The sequence below is a fragment of the Gymnoscopelus microlampas genome, assembly GCF_963454915.1.
Source record: "Gymnoscopelus microlampas genome assembly, chromosome: 6".
NCBI lineage: Eukaryota > Metazoa > Chordata > Actinopteri > Myctophiformes > Myctophidae > Gymnoscopelus > Gymnoscopelus microlampas.
In genome coordinates, this window is record NC_139943.1 from 16,214,181 (window position 1) to 16,228,083 (window position 13,903).

At 41.6% G+C, this 13,903-nt stretch overlaps 1 protein-coding gene across 1 annotated transcript in view; it reads left to right on the forward strand.

The window, feature by feature from the left end:
• Positions 1–13,903, forward strand: part of agbl1 (AGBL carboxypeptidase 1) — a 222,385-nt gene that overhangs the window by 145,497 nt on the left and 62,985 nt on the right. The gene's annotated exons all lie outside the window — the stretch shown is intronic.

The window sequence follows — 13,903 nt, forward strand, 5'->3', positions numbered from 1 at the left end:
GGCCAGTGAATAGAGAGAGAGAGAGAGACATGGAAACGGAATAGATTGAAGAGAGAGAGAGTGACATGGAAACAATAGATTGATGAGAGAGAGAGATGGAAACATAATGGTTTGATTGGACATCTCAACCTACTGCCATTAACAGGATTCGAACTCTCAACCTTCAGACTAATAGGCTGCAACACTACCTATAGTGCTATAGCTTTGTCCAGGCTGATATTGTCTGTTGACGATCATAAACTCTTGCCTTCTTTCATGAACCAAGCCCCTGTTTCACTAACACTAAGATCACTTGTTCACAAGCCATTTACCAATGAAGAAATTGTACATCTCCTCAGAACCAAAACTAATGAAAGTAGCCGATCTACAAGCTCACAAACCATGAAAAGTTGTGAGATTGTAGATCAGCTATTTTCAGAATGAAGTATGTCATACGTAAAAAACGTACTCTCAAATAAGCATTTCAGGTTATCTGTACCATTTGCACATGTATTCATTGATACAGTCATGTTGTTTGCAATTCAACTTAAATTAAGTCTACATCAAGTGAGGCTTGAACTGGCGACCTTGAGATTGTGAGGCATTCATTTAAGGGAGACGCCATTGGCCCAACAGACAAGTAACTGTGAAAAAGGAGATCACACAGATGATACAGTTTCACGCAAATAGCTGAAAAATCCTGGGTTTAAGTGTTTTTCAAACTGCTCAAAATTGCGGACAATCTAAGGGCGGAGCTTAATGGTCAAATCGATACGTGTGTTCCTCATGAGTCAAGGCACATGTGTAAGCAAGTTTCACGACTTTCGGCCAAACGAGGCATGACTTATGCCTGTTTAAAGTCTGCATTTTCAAAAAATTGCTATAGCGCCCCCTTTTGGCCAATTGGAGTAAGATTGGTTTCAGTGATATTTGGAATGACCCTGTACATTTCTGCAAAGTTTCAAAGAAATGTGAGTCTGCATGTATGTTTTAGGCACAGATGAATAATTTTCATAAAACTGTAATAGTTAAAATCTATCTCCTCCTGGGATTTTTGAGCAATCTGCACGAAACGTTTACCACTTGAACTTTGGACCTCTGCCTACAAATATTTCCAACGGATTTTCCATAAGTGAAAAAATGCAGAAGTTAGGAGCCAATGACTGTTTTTCATATAATTCAAAATGGTGGGAGATCTAAAGGTCAGAGGTCAAAAGTCAGACCACGAAAGTTGTCGGGCATGAAGAGACGCATGTGTGTATCGAAGTTTCATGGTTGTAGGTCAAACAGGGCATGAGTTGTACCTGTTCAAAGTTGGCACTTTCAATTGAGTGCTATAGCGCCACCCTTTGACGAATGAGTGTGAGAATTATTTCTTGGTAGTTTTTCATGAGCATCTACCATATGGCCGAGTTTCGTAAAAAGCGTATGCACGGTTAAGCCAGAACTGGCAAAAACAAGTATTTTTCAAACTGCTCAAAATTGCGGAAAATCTAAGGGCGGAGCTTAATGGTCAAATCGATACGTGTGTTCCTCATGAGTCAAGGCACATGTGTAAGCAAGTTTCACGACTTTCGGCCAAACGAGGCATGACTTATGCCTGTTTAAAGTCTGCCTTTTCAAAAAATTGCTATAGCGCCCCCTTTTGGCCAATTGGAGTAAGATTGGTTTCAGTGATATTTGGAATGACCCTGTACATTTCTGCAAAGTTTCAAATAAATGTGAGTCTGCATGTATGTTTTAGGCACAGATGAATAATTTTCATAAAACTGTAATAGTTAAAATCTATCTCCTCCTGGGATTTTTGAGCAATCTGCACGAAACGTTTCGTACTTGAACTTTGGACCACTTTCTACAAAAATTTCCAACGGATTTTCCATAAGTGAAAAAATGCAGAAGTTAGGAGCCAATGACTGTTTTTCATATAATTCAAAATGGTGGGAGATCTAAAGGTCAGAGGTCAAAAGTCAGAGTGTGAAAGTTGTTAAGCATGAGGAGACGCATATGTGTATCCAAGTTTCATGGCTGTAGGTCAAACAGGGCATGAATTGTACCTGGTCAAAGTTGGCATTTTCAATTGAGTGCTATAGCGCCACCTTTGGACGAAAGATTGTGAGAATTATTTTTTGATCGTTTTTCATGACCATCTACCATATGGCCGAGTTTCGTAAAAACCGACAGCGCGGTTCAGCCAGAACTGCGAAAAGTGGCAGAAGAAGAAGTGACAGAATAATGCGAATAACAATACGTGTCCAGAGCAGAGCTCTGGCCCCGTAATGACTCATCATTTAGTTTGTCCAGTGAACTGATATGGATGCTGGCTGACACAGGAAGAGCTGTACTGTAAAAAAAAATATATATATCATTAAACAGAACAAAGAGGCTGAAGAATAAGCAATAGACAAAAGAAAAAATTTTGTTTTCTCTAGTTCAAGAGTAAGACCACCCTCTCACTCAAAATGCCTCCTCATACAGACTCCCCTCCCCCCCCAAACATAGATCACACTCTGTCATAAATCACATCCTCTCATACAGACCATGCCCTCTCATACAAACCATGCCCTTGCATACAGACCACACCTTTGATACAGACCTCAACCCCAACAGTCAGAAGAACTCGGGTTGAATACATATGACACACACACCTACTATTACTTCTTGTAGTGCACCGCACGCACGGCAAATAAACATACATACATTTCATATAAATGCACCACACATTACTTGCTCTCTATTCGGTTGATTTTGAACAGGGTGATTGAGGGGTGAGAAGGCAAAAGGTTTTGTTTTGCCAAAAATATCACTTAGCCTGCCTTTAAGACCTGAGGTTCCGATTCTACAAAATGTCTTCTAAATTCTAACAGTTTTTTTGAAGAAACGTATGTTGTTATATCAGTGGTTTTCAAACTTTTTCATGTCAAGGACCCCAAAATGTATATGCATTTGGCCTCGGACCCCCATTTCAATATATGTTGTTCCAGGGACCCCCCCAGAAGCAAAGATTTGAGTTAAAAATGTTCGCTTCAAAACAATAAGTATTCAAAGATTTTAACGCATTTTCACGATTTTTCAAAAATAGCAGATCTACAAGCTCGTAGCGCGGCACTCGGTGCCGCGCTACGAGCTTGTAGATCTGCTATTTTTGAATAGCCAAAGTGTAAAATAATGCTTTTTTAGCTCAAATGAAAAAGTGACACAGATGCATTCCAGGTCTTAATGGGTTAAGTTGATACAGTATGTCAAGATGTCCCAGATGTCTCTTAGACATAAATGAGGAGACATTACAGGAGGACCAGCAGCACGACCACTATGGGTGGTCCACCTCTCCGTTCCATTTGATGTTTCAACTCGCCAAATCAGTCATTAAATAACAGGGACTGCCCATCAGTCCGATATGGCTCACTTTTGCGATGTCCCCAATTATAGTCGGAAAAAAAACAAATTAGGTTAGTGTGAGGTTATGGTTAGGGTTAGGCTTAGTTATAATGTAGCGCCGTCGGACTTCCGTTATCCCCTGGGTGACGGTAGTATTTTTTCTATTGAAAATACCATAGGGTCGTCTAGAATCGCATCATACTGTATAGGGTAAGGGCTGCGTTCCAAAAATAAACAAATCAGCTCTGCGATGTTTGGAACTTGTAGATCTGATACTTTCGATGCTTTCGTGTGACGCCGTAGTGTGATCAAGTAGGTTGTTAATTTACGGAAAAAAACACAAAAAGCTAAAATATGGAGATAAGAGGTTTCTGCCCAACAACAACAACGATATACGATTATTACATCATTTCATTGGCTTGGCAGTAGGAATGGTAGGAATGAGGCACTTGTGCATCACTAACTGAGGGGCGGCTGTTAGCAGCTGAGTGGGTAGAGAGGAGAGGCCATCTGTAATTAGAACGTCACCGCTTCACCTCCCGGCGCCCATGTCTACGTGTCCAACACTTAACCCCCTCACAGCTTCAGCTGAGTGCTCATCATGTTCACCATGTGAGACAGCCATCAGCTGGGTGTAGCTGAAATCTGAAAGCTGAAAGGGGTCCTTGAGGGAGTTACAGGGGGTCCCCAGCTAAATGATACATAGTTAGGAACCAAATTGACCCTTATGGGTCTGTAACTCAGAGAGTGTACAGATGTACACTCTCAGAGTTAAATTAACATTGATTTTACTATATAAATTGGGGTCCCAGAGATAGGGGGTCCTTCAAATTGGAAATCGAAATTGAAATGGTCGTGAAAATCTTCTCTTATGGGGGTCCTTGGCATATATCTTTTCAAATGGGGGTCCGTGGGCTAATAAGTGTCAGTTTGGGGGTCCTTGACATGAAAATGTTTGAGAACCACTGATCTACAAGCTCATTGTGAGCTTGTAGATCGGCTATTTTCAAATGGCCGAAATGTATATAGGGCTGAAGTGGTTAATGTATGTTTTGTAATAATAATCAAAATCTACAAAGTAACTAGTTATTAAAGTTGTCAAATAATTGTAGTGGAGTAAAAGTAAAGTATACATGCCTCTGAGATGAAGTGGAGTAGAAGTGAATGTACAGAATTGTAGAAATACTCCATTAAAGTAAAAGTACCTATAAATTGTACTGAAGTACATGCAGTACTTGAGTTAATGTACTCAAGTACATTAACTCAAGTACTGTGCAATCAGCATTGTGAACGATACAGTCAGGAGTTAGCTCGTGGGGGATTACAGTCACTTATAGGCTTCCCTTTTCTTTGCCAAGCCAAGCATCATATTGTTTTGTTTGAGCTTTTGTGATTTAACTCGTTCAGAATGGTTGGTTGTCAAATGCACAGCCCTGGGGTAATCTTGTGTAGATCTGCTATTTTCACTACTTAGTGATTGTCAACAATCTAGCAGATAAGGCTTGGTTGCAATCCAGTGTAAAGGATGTTTCAGTGAAATGTGTGTTTTCGTTACTTCACTGTGTCTGTGTTGACGCTCTGAGGCATTGTGCCCTTAACTTATACTCGCTGTTCATTTCAGCGTTGAACCCAAGCAAGCCCTGCGTCCAGCTAAAATTACAAAGTCGACAACCAAGAGAGATGTGTTTTAAGTTTGTTCACCCGCGCTGACCTGGCCTTCAAAAGTCTGGTATGTTGATAGTTTTACTCGCACGTTGGTGCTACAGTATGATGAGCTGGTGCTCAGATGCTGTTGAACCCAGGGAATGGAATGATGAAGATCATGGTCCGCTAAGATCGGGTGGATATGGAGTAGGGCTGCAAGCAACTAGCAATTATATTCTAGTTATATTGATTACTTTTTCAATTCATTGAATAATTTTTTCACAAGTAAATTTGAACTTGTGAAGACTGAACCAGACCAACACTCAGAGACAGTATTAAAGGCCTCACAGCGTGAGGCCTTTAAAATGTGCAATGATTCTTCTCTCGCACAATTTGATCCATCTGATTTAACCCCCCACCCCCCCCCCCATACACACACACGCACACACATGCACACTTGCACGCACGCACGCACGCACGCACGCACGCACGCACGCACGCACGCACGCACGCACGCACGCACGCACGCACGCACACACACACACACACACACACACACACACACACACACGCACACACAAATGCGCACACACACGCCTCTCTGTGTGTTCTGTGCACTTGTGCCAATGTCAATGTGTGTGTGTGTTTATATGATGTAAGCATTGCAATATACGATTCTGACATTTCACAAGAATTACGTCGGACACTGCAGGGATTTACTCATATAGCCCTTAGGTCAATCACGTCTCCTCTCTTTTCATGTCTATCCCCATCTCCCCTCTCTCTGTCTCTGTCTCTCTCTCTCTCTCTCTCTCTCTCTCTCTCTCTCTCTCTCTCTTCTCTCTCTCTCTCTCTCTCTCTCTCTCTCTCTCTCTCTCTCTCTCTCTCTCTCTCTCTCTCTCTCTCTCTCTCTCTCTCTCTCTCTGTCTTTTTCAGTGCTATTACATTACCGGGCATCAGCTTGCAATTTGACCAATGTTGTTAAACATCAAGATAGTGCGCGCGTGCGTGCGTGCGTGCGTGCGTGCGTGCGTGCGTGCGTGCGTGCGTGCGTGCGTGCGTGCGTGCGTGCGTGCGTGTGTGTGTGTGTGTGTGTGTGTGTAGGCGCACGTGTGTGTGTGTGTGCGCGCGCAACAGAGTGGGAGTGAGTTAGGGAGTGAGTCACTAGTGGCTCTGTGGCTTAAGGAAAATGTGATGTCTTTCTACCAAATGTGACACATTAATTGTAAAACAAATGAATTAATCCTCTCTAGTAAATGAAAGTCTTTAAAGTGGGATGGAGGATTTTGGAGCTGAACTTGCTGGGGTCACTGTCTATCTTTTAACCCCTTAAAACCGGGAAAGTATCTGTGTAACCACTTTAACCATATTTATACTTTGGCTATTCAAAGAATTGCAGATACACAAGCTTGTAGATCTGCTATGTTTAAAAAATCGTGAAAATATGTGCAAATCTTTGAACAGCATGTTTTTAAAACTCAAATCTTTGCTTCCGAGGGTTCATTTTGAGATGGGGGTCGGCGGCTAAATACATATCAGTTTTGGGGGTCCTTGACATGAAATAGTTTGAGCTCCGCTCATATAGCAACACACATTTTTTTTTTTCAGAAAACCGTTTTACTGATTTAAAAGACATCTGTAGAATCGGCCTCAGTAATGGGTTAAACGGGTCTGTTTCTGAACATGCTGCGGTAGCTAAAGAGTCACTGTGTATTCCCTTTGCTTTGAGTTCATATTTATAACTATATATTCCCAATGCGTTTCAGTTGCATATTAGTGGTCACAGAGCCTGTTCTCTGTTGCCATCTGTCTCTGATTTCTGTCCCATCCTCTTCATGGTCTCAGGTTGGCCAGTAGCGCAGTCTACAGTATACTCTCATAAGGCCATGGTTGTGCGGAGCAGCCGTGCTCAAACATTTATTTCAATTACTCGCAGAAATTGGACTATTCGTGAATGAGGAAGGGATGGACGAGAAATGGAGGGCAGAGTTGGATGACCCAGACAGCCATCGTGATCTTGCTTTTTTTTGTGGCTATAACTGAGCTCTTAATCACTTTCAACCTGGCGTCAAAATTAAAGTAAAGGTTTCATAAACATAAAAAATGTAAGTGAAAATAGCCAATATACACCTACATGGTCACAATGTGTTGGAATAGGACGCGTTGTAAATTTTCACTATTCGTAAGACAAAGAGGCAGATTTTATACATGCTTAATGGCCGCGACAACGTTGTAACAGACAGTGCTTCAATCAGGCAATTTACTTTAGTCTACTTGAGTAACCCTTAAAGCCCACTGACAGCATCATCATTACTCACTCGTCATGCTCCAAGATAGAACCGTGCACGGAAAGACGCGTTGACAGGTTTTGACAGCTACAGCCTTTGTAACAATAGGGGTGTATTTGATGACGTGAGCATCTGACGCCTTCAGTGCATCAGGGGGGGGGGCCTTATAATTGCATACTGCCACCGATGGTGTTGTTGAGCCCTGCAAATTGCACCCCCCCCCCCTCCTACCCCCCAGTGCGTTCAAGGCTGCCCACCTTTTCACACATCATCAGCCACGTTGAGTTGAGAGGAAATCCCACACAATTCTGGATTTCATCTGAACCAAACGTCATCTGACCCGTATCTAACCTTTCCAAAGTTGGATACAGCGATTCATCGCTAAAAGGTCAACAAAAAGTATCACTTCTGAAGAAGTGAAGAGTGTTACTGAATGGAGCTGCAATCTATAGGCTGTTTCAGATTTGAGTGTAAAGTTCCATGAGTGTCATTCAAAGTTTTTTGGAATTGTCCTATTATTTGTGCAAAATCTAAAGTAGTACCTACAAGTACTTACTAGTGCCAAACCTATTAACATGAAAATGTTTATGTAGCTTGTAGACCAGTGGTTCCCAAACTTTCTAGCTCAAGACCTAAACTAGTGAAACTAGCAGATCTACAAGCTCACAACGCGGTGCGGAGTGACACAGTTATGTAGATCTGCTATTTTCACTACTTCTAAAGCGATTCTATTATTTATTTATGGAAATGATTTGATTTAATCAATTGTAGTCACGAATTACTTTTTAAATATCTCTGCTGTCCGGCAGAAACCAACTAACTCCAAAATGTGAATTTTTCAGGAAATGAAAAAACGTGGAGTTAGGAGGTTTTGTTCATCATTGATTAGAACAGCTGAATGGACCTCCAAGCTCACAATGAGGTTGGAGAGGGGGTGGAGCCTGGAGTTAGCAAAACCTAACCTCGCGTCACCAGTCTTTCCACCTCGGAGGAAAGCCTGGTATGCGTTACTAAAGACTAGAGCCATATGAAATCCGTTTTATTTTTTTCCCAATTCCGTTTTATTTTTTCCCAAATTCTGTTTTTTTCCATTTTAATATTTCTGAATTCTGTATTTTGCTTTTTATGCTCATTTTTACCATTAAAAAAGTGTCTGGTAAGTGGAAATGAATAAATGTTCAAGATATAACAGTCCATACATGGCCCTTGTTGTGTTATACGCAAAAATGTTCCCAAAATAATTCGGTCTAATTCGGTCTGAGCATGCGCAAAATGGCGTCGCCCATGTATTATTGTTTCTATCGTCTTTCTAAGACTATTTCTACGTGGATTTTACTGTTTATAAAGTAGGATGTGGCCATGCAAAATGGTGGTGTCCCGTGGATTTGTAAAAAATCGCGGTAAAAAAAAAAAAATTACCGCGATTTTTTTTAATTTTCCAAATTCTGCAATATTCCGTGTTTTATTCCAATTCCATTTTTATTGGTCATTTCCGCGATTCCGTCCGCGATTCCGTTAACACGGATTCCATATGGCTCTACTAAAGACCCATATGATCCGGTCTAGGCCACGCCTACTGAAAAAAAAAAAAAAAAGAATCCTCTTTCCGGATTGTCGCGATCCGGTGTTGCGGTGCCGCTTTGTTTTGGTTCCCCAATCCCTATTTAAATGGAATAGAATTTCCCCGTGGGATAATACGGTTAATACAGACGCTAAATAGTCTCCGGAAAGTACACTCACATTTGTATTTAAAAAATAAGCTAAACTACGCCGCATCAAGGATTTTATAGGACGGACCTATTTTGGGGTGAGACGTCTTTCCGGTTCCGGTCCGCTCCTGACCGGATCATATACCCGAAAAGGAACGCTGCCCAGGCTAGCAAAACCAGCTAACTCCAGTGGAGTTAGCTGGTTTAGCAGAAGCGCTTTTTAATGCTTTTCATTGGTTCAATATTGTTTTTTTTACCAACACACAGACGTAAAGGGTGTTCAATGGCCCTGATTTATGGAAACAAATGCAAAAGTGTCAAAATGGAGTTAGCTGGTTTCTGCCGGACAGCAACGATATGTTTCATTTAATTGATGAAAGTAACTTTTTTTTAAATCTTTTGAAATAATATATAAATTATTTGAAAATAGAAGACAAAAAAGGGGATATTTACTTGCGACCCATAAAGATTGTGTTGTAGACCATCAGGCTTCTGATTGTAACCATATGCACACACTACTGGCTCTAGAGCATTGATTCTCAAAGTGGGGTCCGGGGACCCCCAGGGGTACTTGAGGGAGTTCCAGGGGGTCCCCAGCTAAATGATAGATTAGGCACCAAATGGACCCTTATGGGTCTGTAACACTGAGAGTGTACAAATGGAACCAAATGGACCCTAACGGGTCCATTTGGTTCCATTTGTACACTCTCAGTGTTAAATTGACTTAGATTTTACAATATAAATTGCGGTCCAGGTGATAGAAATGCCATTAAATGGGGGTCTGTAGCCCTAATGCATGTCAAACTGGGGGTCCTTGAAAGTAAAATGGTTGAGAATCACTGCTAGAGCTGTAAAAAAAAATCTTCTCTTATGGGGGTCCCTGGCATATCTTTTGAAATGGGGGTCCGCGGGCTAATAAGTGTCAATTTGGGGGTCCTTGACATGAAAAAGTTTGAGAACCACTGCTCTAGAGCACATGGCACAATGCATGATGGGTGTTAGTTGCTTGGATACTGGCAAGTGGAAATCTCCTGCACACACCTGGCAAAGTTTGAAATGCAATTAAGATATAGTATACACGTTCCCATTTAGGCGTAGCCCAAGAACATTACCATCATGTTTGTTGTTGCCATGTGACAGATTACCACTAGGATGTTTGTGGGAGATGCAACTATCCGTATCGGAGAGAGAGAGCAATGCAGCTCATTTCCCCTCTTTTGCAGTCTGTGCATGTCGCTCCCGGGAATGATGGCAGCATGGAGGTAAAAAATATGAGGGCTGTGAAGTCAGTGGTGGAAAAAAGTACTCACATGTCTTACTTATGCAATGTAGAAATACTCTGTTACAAGTGGAAGTCCGGAGTAAAAAATGTACTTGAGTAAAAGTACAAAAGCATTGGTATTGGTAAATATAAGTAAAGTACAAAAGTAAAAGTACTCATTGTGCAGAATGTCCCATTTCACAAGTTCGAAATGTATAAAAAATCTTTAGAAAATAGCAGATCTACAAGCTCACAATGCGTTGCGAACTTGCGATGCATTTTGAGCTTGTAGATCTGCTATTTTCAAATGGCCGACATGATGTATAAACTGTAGGGCTGAAGTGGTTAGTGTGTTTTGCGATAATAATCAAAGTCTAAAAAGTAACCGGTAACTAAAAAACTTTTCAAAAAATTGTAGTGGAGTAAAAGTACAATATTTGCTTCTGAGATGTAGTGGAGTATAGAAGTAAAAGTAGTGAAAACTGGAAATACTCCAGTAAAGTTAAAAAATACCCTCAACATTGCACTTGAGGTACTGTACTTGAGTAAATGTACTTAGTTACTTTACACCACTGTGTAAAGTACATTTCAGAACTGTTTGCAAGTCTTCACTCGGACTTCTCACTCTTTCGATCGTCACTCTTTAAAAAAAAAACCTGACAGGAGGGATTTTCCCTTGTAGGACGTAGCGCGTGGAAGGAACACGTTATTCCAACCAGTTCCTTTCCCCTCCATCAGGCGCCCCGGCTGTCATGGGGGAGGCGGTATAGTGACCAGGATTACTACATGTTTTTGTGAGGGTATTAACTACCCTGGGAGACACGGGGAGAACATGCAAACTCCACACAGAGTAGGCCCTTTCGCCAACCCCACCTAGGGTATGGGCACTGATGACGCGGAGGAGAAGACACGCCCCCAGCGCCCACAGCGTCCCCGGCGGGAATCGAACCCAGGACCTTCTTGCTGTGAGGCGACAGCGCTACCGACTGCGCCACTGTGCCCCCCTGTTTGCAAGTCTTCACTCGGACTTCTCACTCTTTCGATCGTCGCTCTTTACTTTTGACGCTGCATTGAGTGACATATGACATATCTGTCTCATGGTGGGGCTATAACAGGCCGATTCGAAAGGCTGAGGAAGAAATGCCACCCTTATCACATTGGCCTATTATAGCGCCACCAGCAGGCCGATTTTTGCCTGTGCCATAACTTCATCAACATGTACCGTATCCCTTCTACAGATTCCACTCACCCCTATGATGACAGGATTCCAAACATTACTGGCCCACAATAACAATAAGTGACATATAGCGCCTGCATTCTTCAGACTTTGACAGGGCAAATTGTGTTATATTCAGATTACATAGTAGAGTACATAATGCATTAGAAGAAAATAAGAGCAAAATTGGGTTTTGGTTCCTCAACTCAACTTTGTAGTAGCAATATAAAAACAAACAAAGAATTTATTGGATTATTCATGCCTAGCAATACAAGTTAGGTGGAAGAGATGGATAGAGTGAAGCAATCCTGGCTAATACAAATTAAATGCAGTGTAGCCTACATTCACAATTTACTTTGTAAGGTGTGCATTTGTTTGTTAACTTCAAATGGTTTATTCATGGGAAGTGGGGGGTTCCCAAAGCTATGTCTTTGCCCAAATAGTCTAGTTTGTTGAATCTCTTATTACAACGAACTTTGTAATTCACACCTGCAAGGGAGTTCTGATCATAAAAGGGATGTTTGCTAGTCAATGTTCTCGAGAAGATAAACAACAGTTAAAACAAGCAAGCAAGCATACTGTGTGTGTGTGTGTGTGTGTGTGTGTGTGTGTGTGTGTGTGTGTGTGTGTGTGTGTGTGTGTGTGTGTGTGTGTGTGTGTGTGTGTGTGTGTGCGTGTGTGTGTGTGTGTGTGTGTGTGTGTGTGTGTGTGCGTGCGTGCGTGCGTGCGTGCGTGCGTGCGTGCGTGCGTGCGTGCGTGCGTGCGTGCGTGCGTGCGTGCGTGTTTATGTGTGTCAGATATTGCACTAGCAGACAGCAATGAAGACTTTGGGAGCACGCAAGGACCTCCAACTAAAAGTAATCTGGCATAGGTTAAGTCACAATTTGACCAACCTGGGCTGGCCCACAACCTAAGCTGGGTAAGACCTAGCCGGTTGAGTGTCTAAACGGAAGTACCGGAACTTAGCGGAAGTTTCCTCACGTTTGTATGCGAGAGCTGACGAAAACTTCTGGGAACTCAGATTAGGTCGTGACTAGCCTGGAAACCAGACAAATCTGCCATTGCAGAAAAAAAATTGCCCTCGGCAGTTTTGGTCTGGCACTGCTCAGTTGTGATTGGATTTCACTCCCTAGTTTTGAGGGACCAATCAGGGCCCAGTTTGCTTTTTTTTTTTAAATCCGCCCCTTGGAAATGCACGTTCCATACAGAGATTCCAGACTAATTCCCAAAGTGAGGTGTGTGCACCCCTTGGGGTTTCTCGAGCTGCCTCTACGGGGGCGAGAAGAAACATTTAATGGTGGTTTAATGTTGTAATAATGAATCTATTTGATCCCACAGTCGATTTTTTTAAGAAGTAAAAACATGCAATTAAAACATTTCCTTTCTAAAGTTTTAATTAAAAAAGTTTTATTGAAAATCAATAAATGCACTCAAAAGTTAGAGGGATATTTCACTTTCAAACATGTTAGAGTTTTAACATCTCTGGTTTTTCGTCCTTGGTTCCGGTGACTGATATTGTCCTTCTATGTGAGGGGGCCGTGTTCCTTCAATTACTTTTTTCATTTATTTTATTTCATTTTATTATTTTATTTTTATAAATGAAAAAGGTAATTGAAAAAACACGGTCCCCTCACGCATTAGAAGGACAATATCACTCACCAGAACCAAGGACGTGTGTTTTAAATGAATCTAACATGGTTAAAATCAAATGTTCTGATGAAGATGCCTCGGGCATCGAAACGTTAGTCCTCTGTTATGATATAGCACCTAAATAAAAAAGGCATTCAATATGTCTGTGATGCTCCAGCGCCTCATTCCTTCATTATGGTTAAAATGGAGTTTGAAGTTACAATGGGTTTAGATCACATATCTAAATACTGAATCAAGCCCGTAGCACTTGTCGTAGCACTTGTCCTAGCCTTGACGACCTTGCAGGCTTATGCAAAGGCTAAAATGTAATTTAGATAGCATGTTATGTAGACAGATGCCAGCTCTACAAATGACCTGGCATATGTAGTTTCAATGTACAGATTATAGATTTATTTTTATATTATACTGTTTAGACTGATGACAGGTTTTTTTCCTTGCTTACTGTAAGTCGCTCTGGATTAAGTGCCTAAATTGTATATTGTAAACAACTTAAAAACTGTCTGGGGTGCACACAAAAGCCAGAGTAGACGTTAAAAATCACACCCAGTGTGAAGTGAGCGGTGTTATTTAAGGTCATCACAGTGATGGAAGATCACTTCAAAAGAAAAAATATTTTTTTGAAGTGCGTGGTGCTATTTATAGGTATGAATTTCATCATGCGTCTCGCTAGCCAATCACAGAGTGGTCTGAATACTCATCAGCCAATCACAGTACAGGGAAAGACACATTTTCACGACGGATGGGTCATGGGTCGCAACCCCACTTATAGGAGCGGCTACAC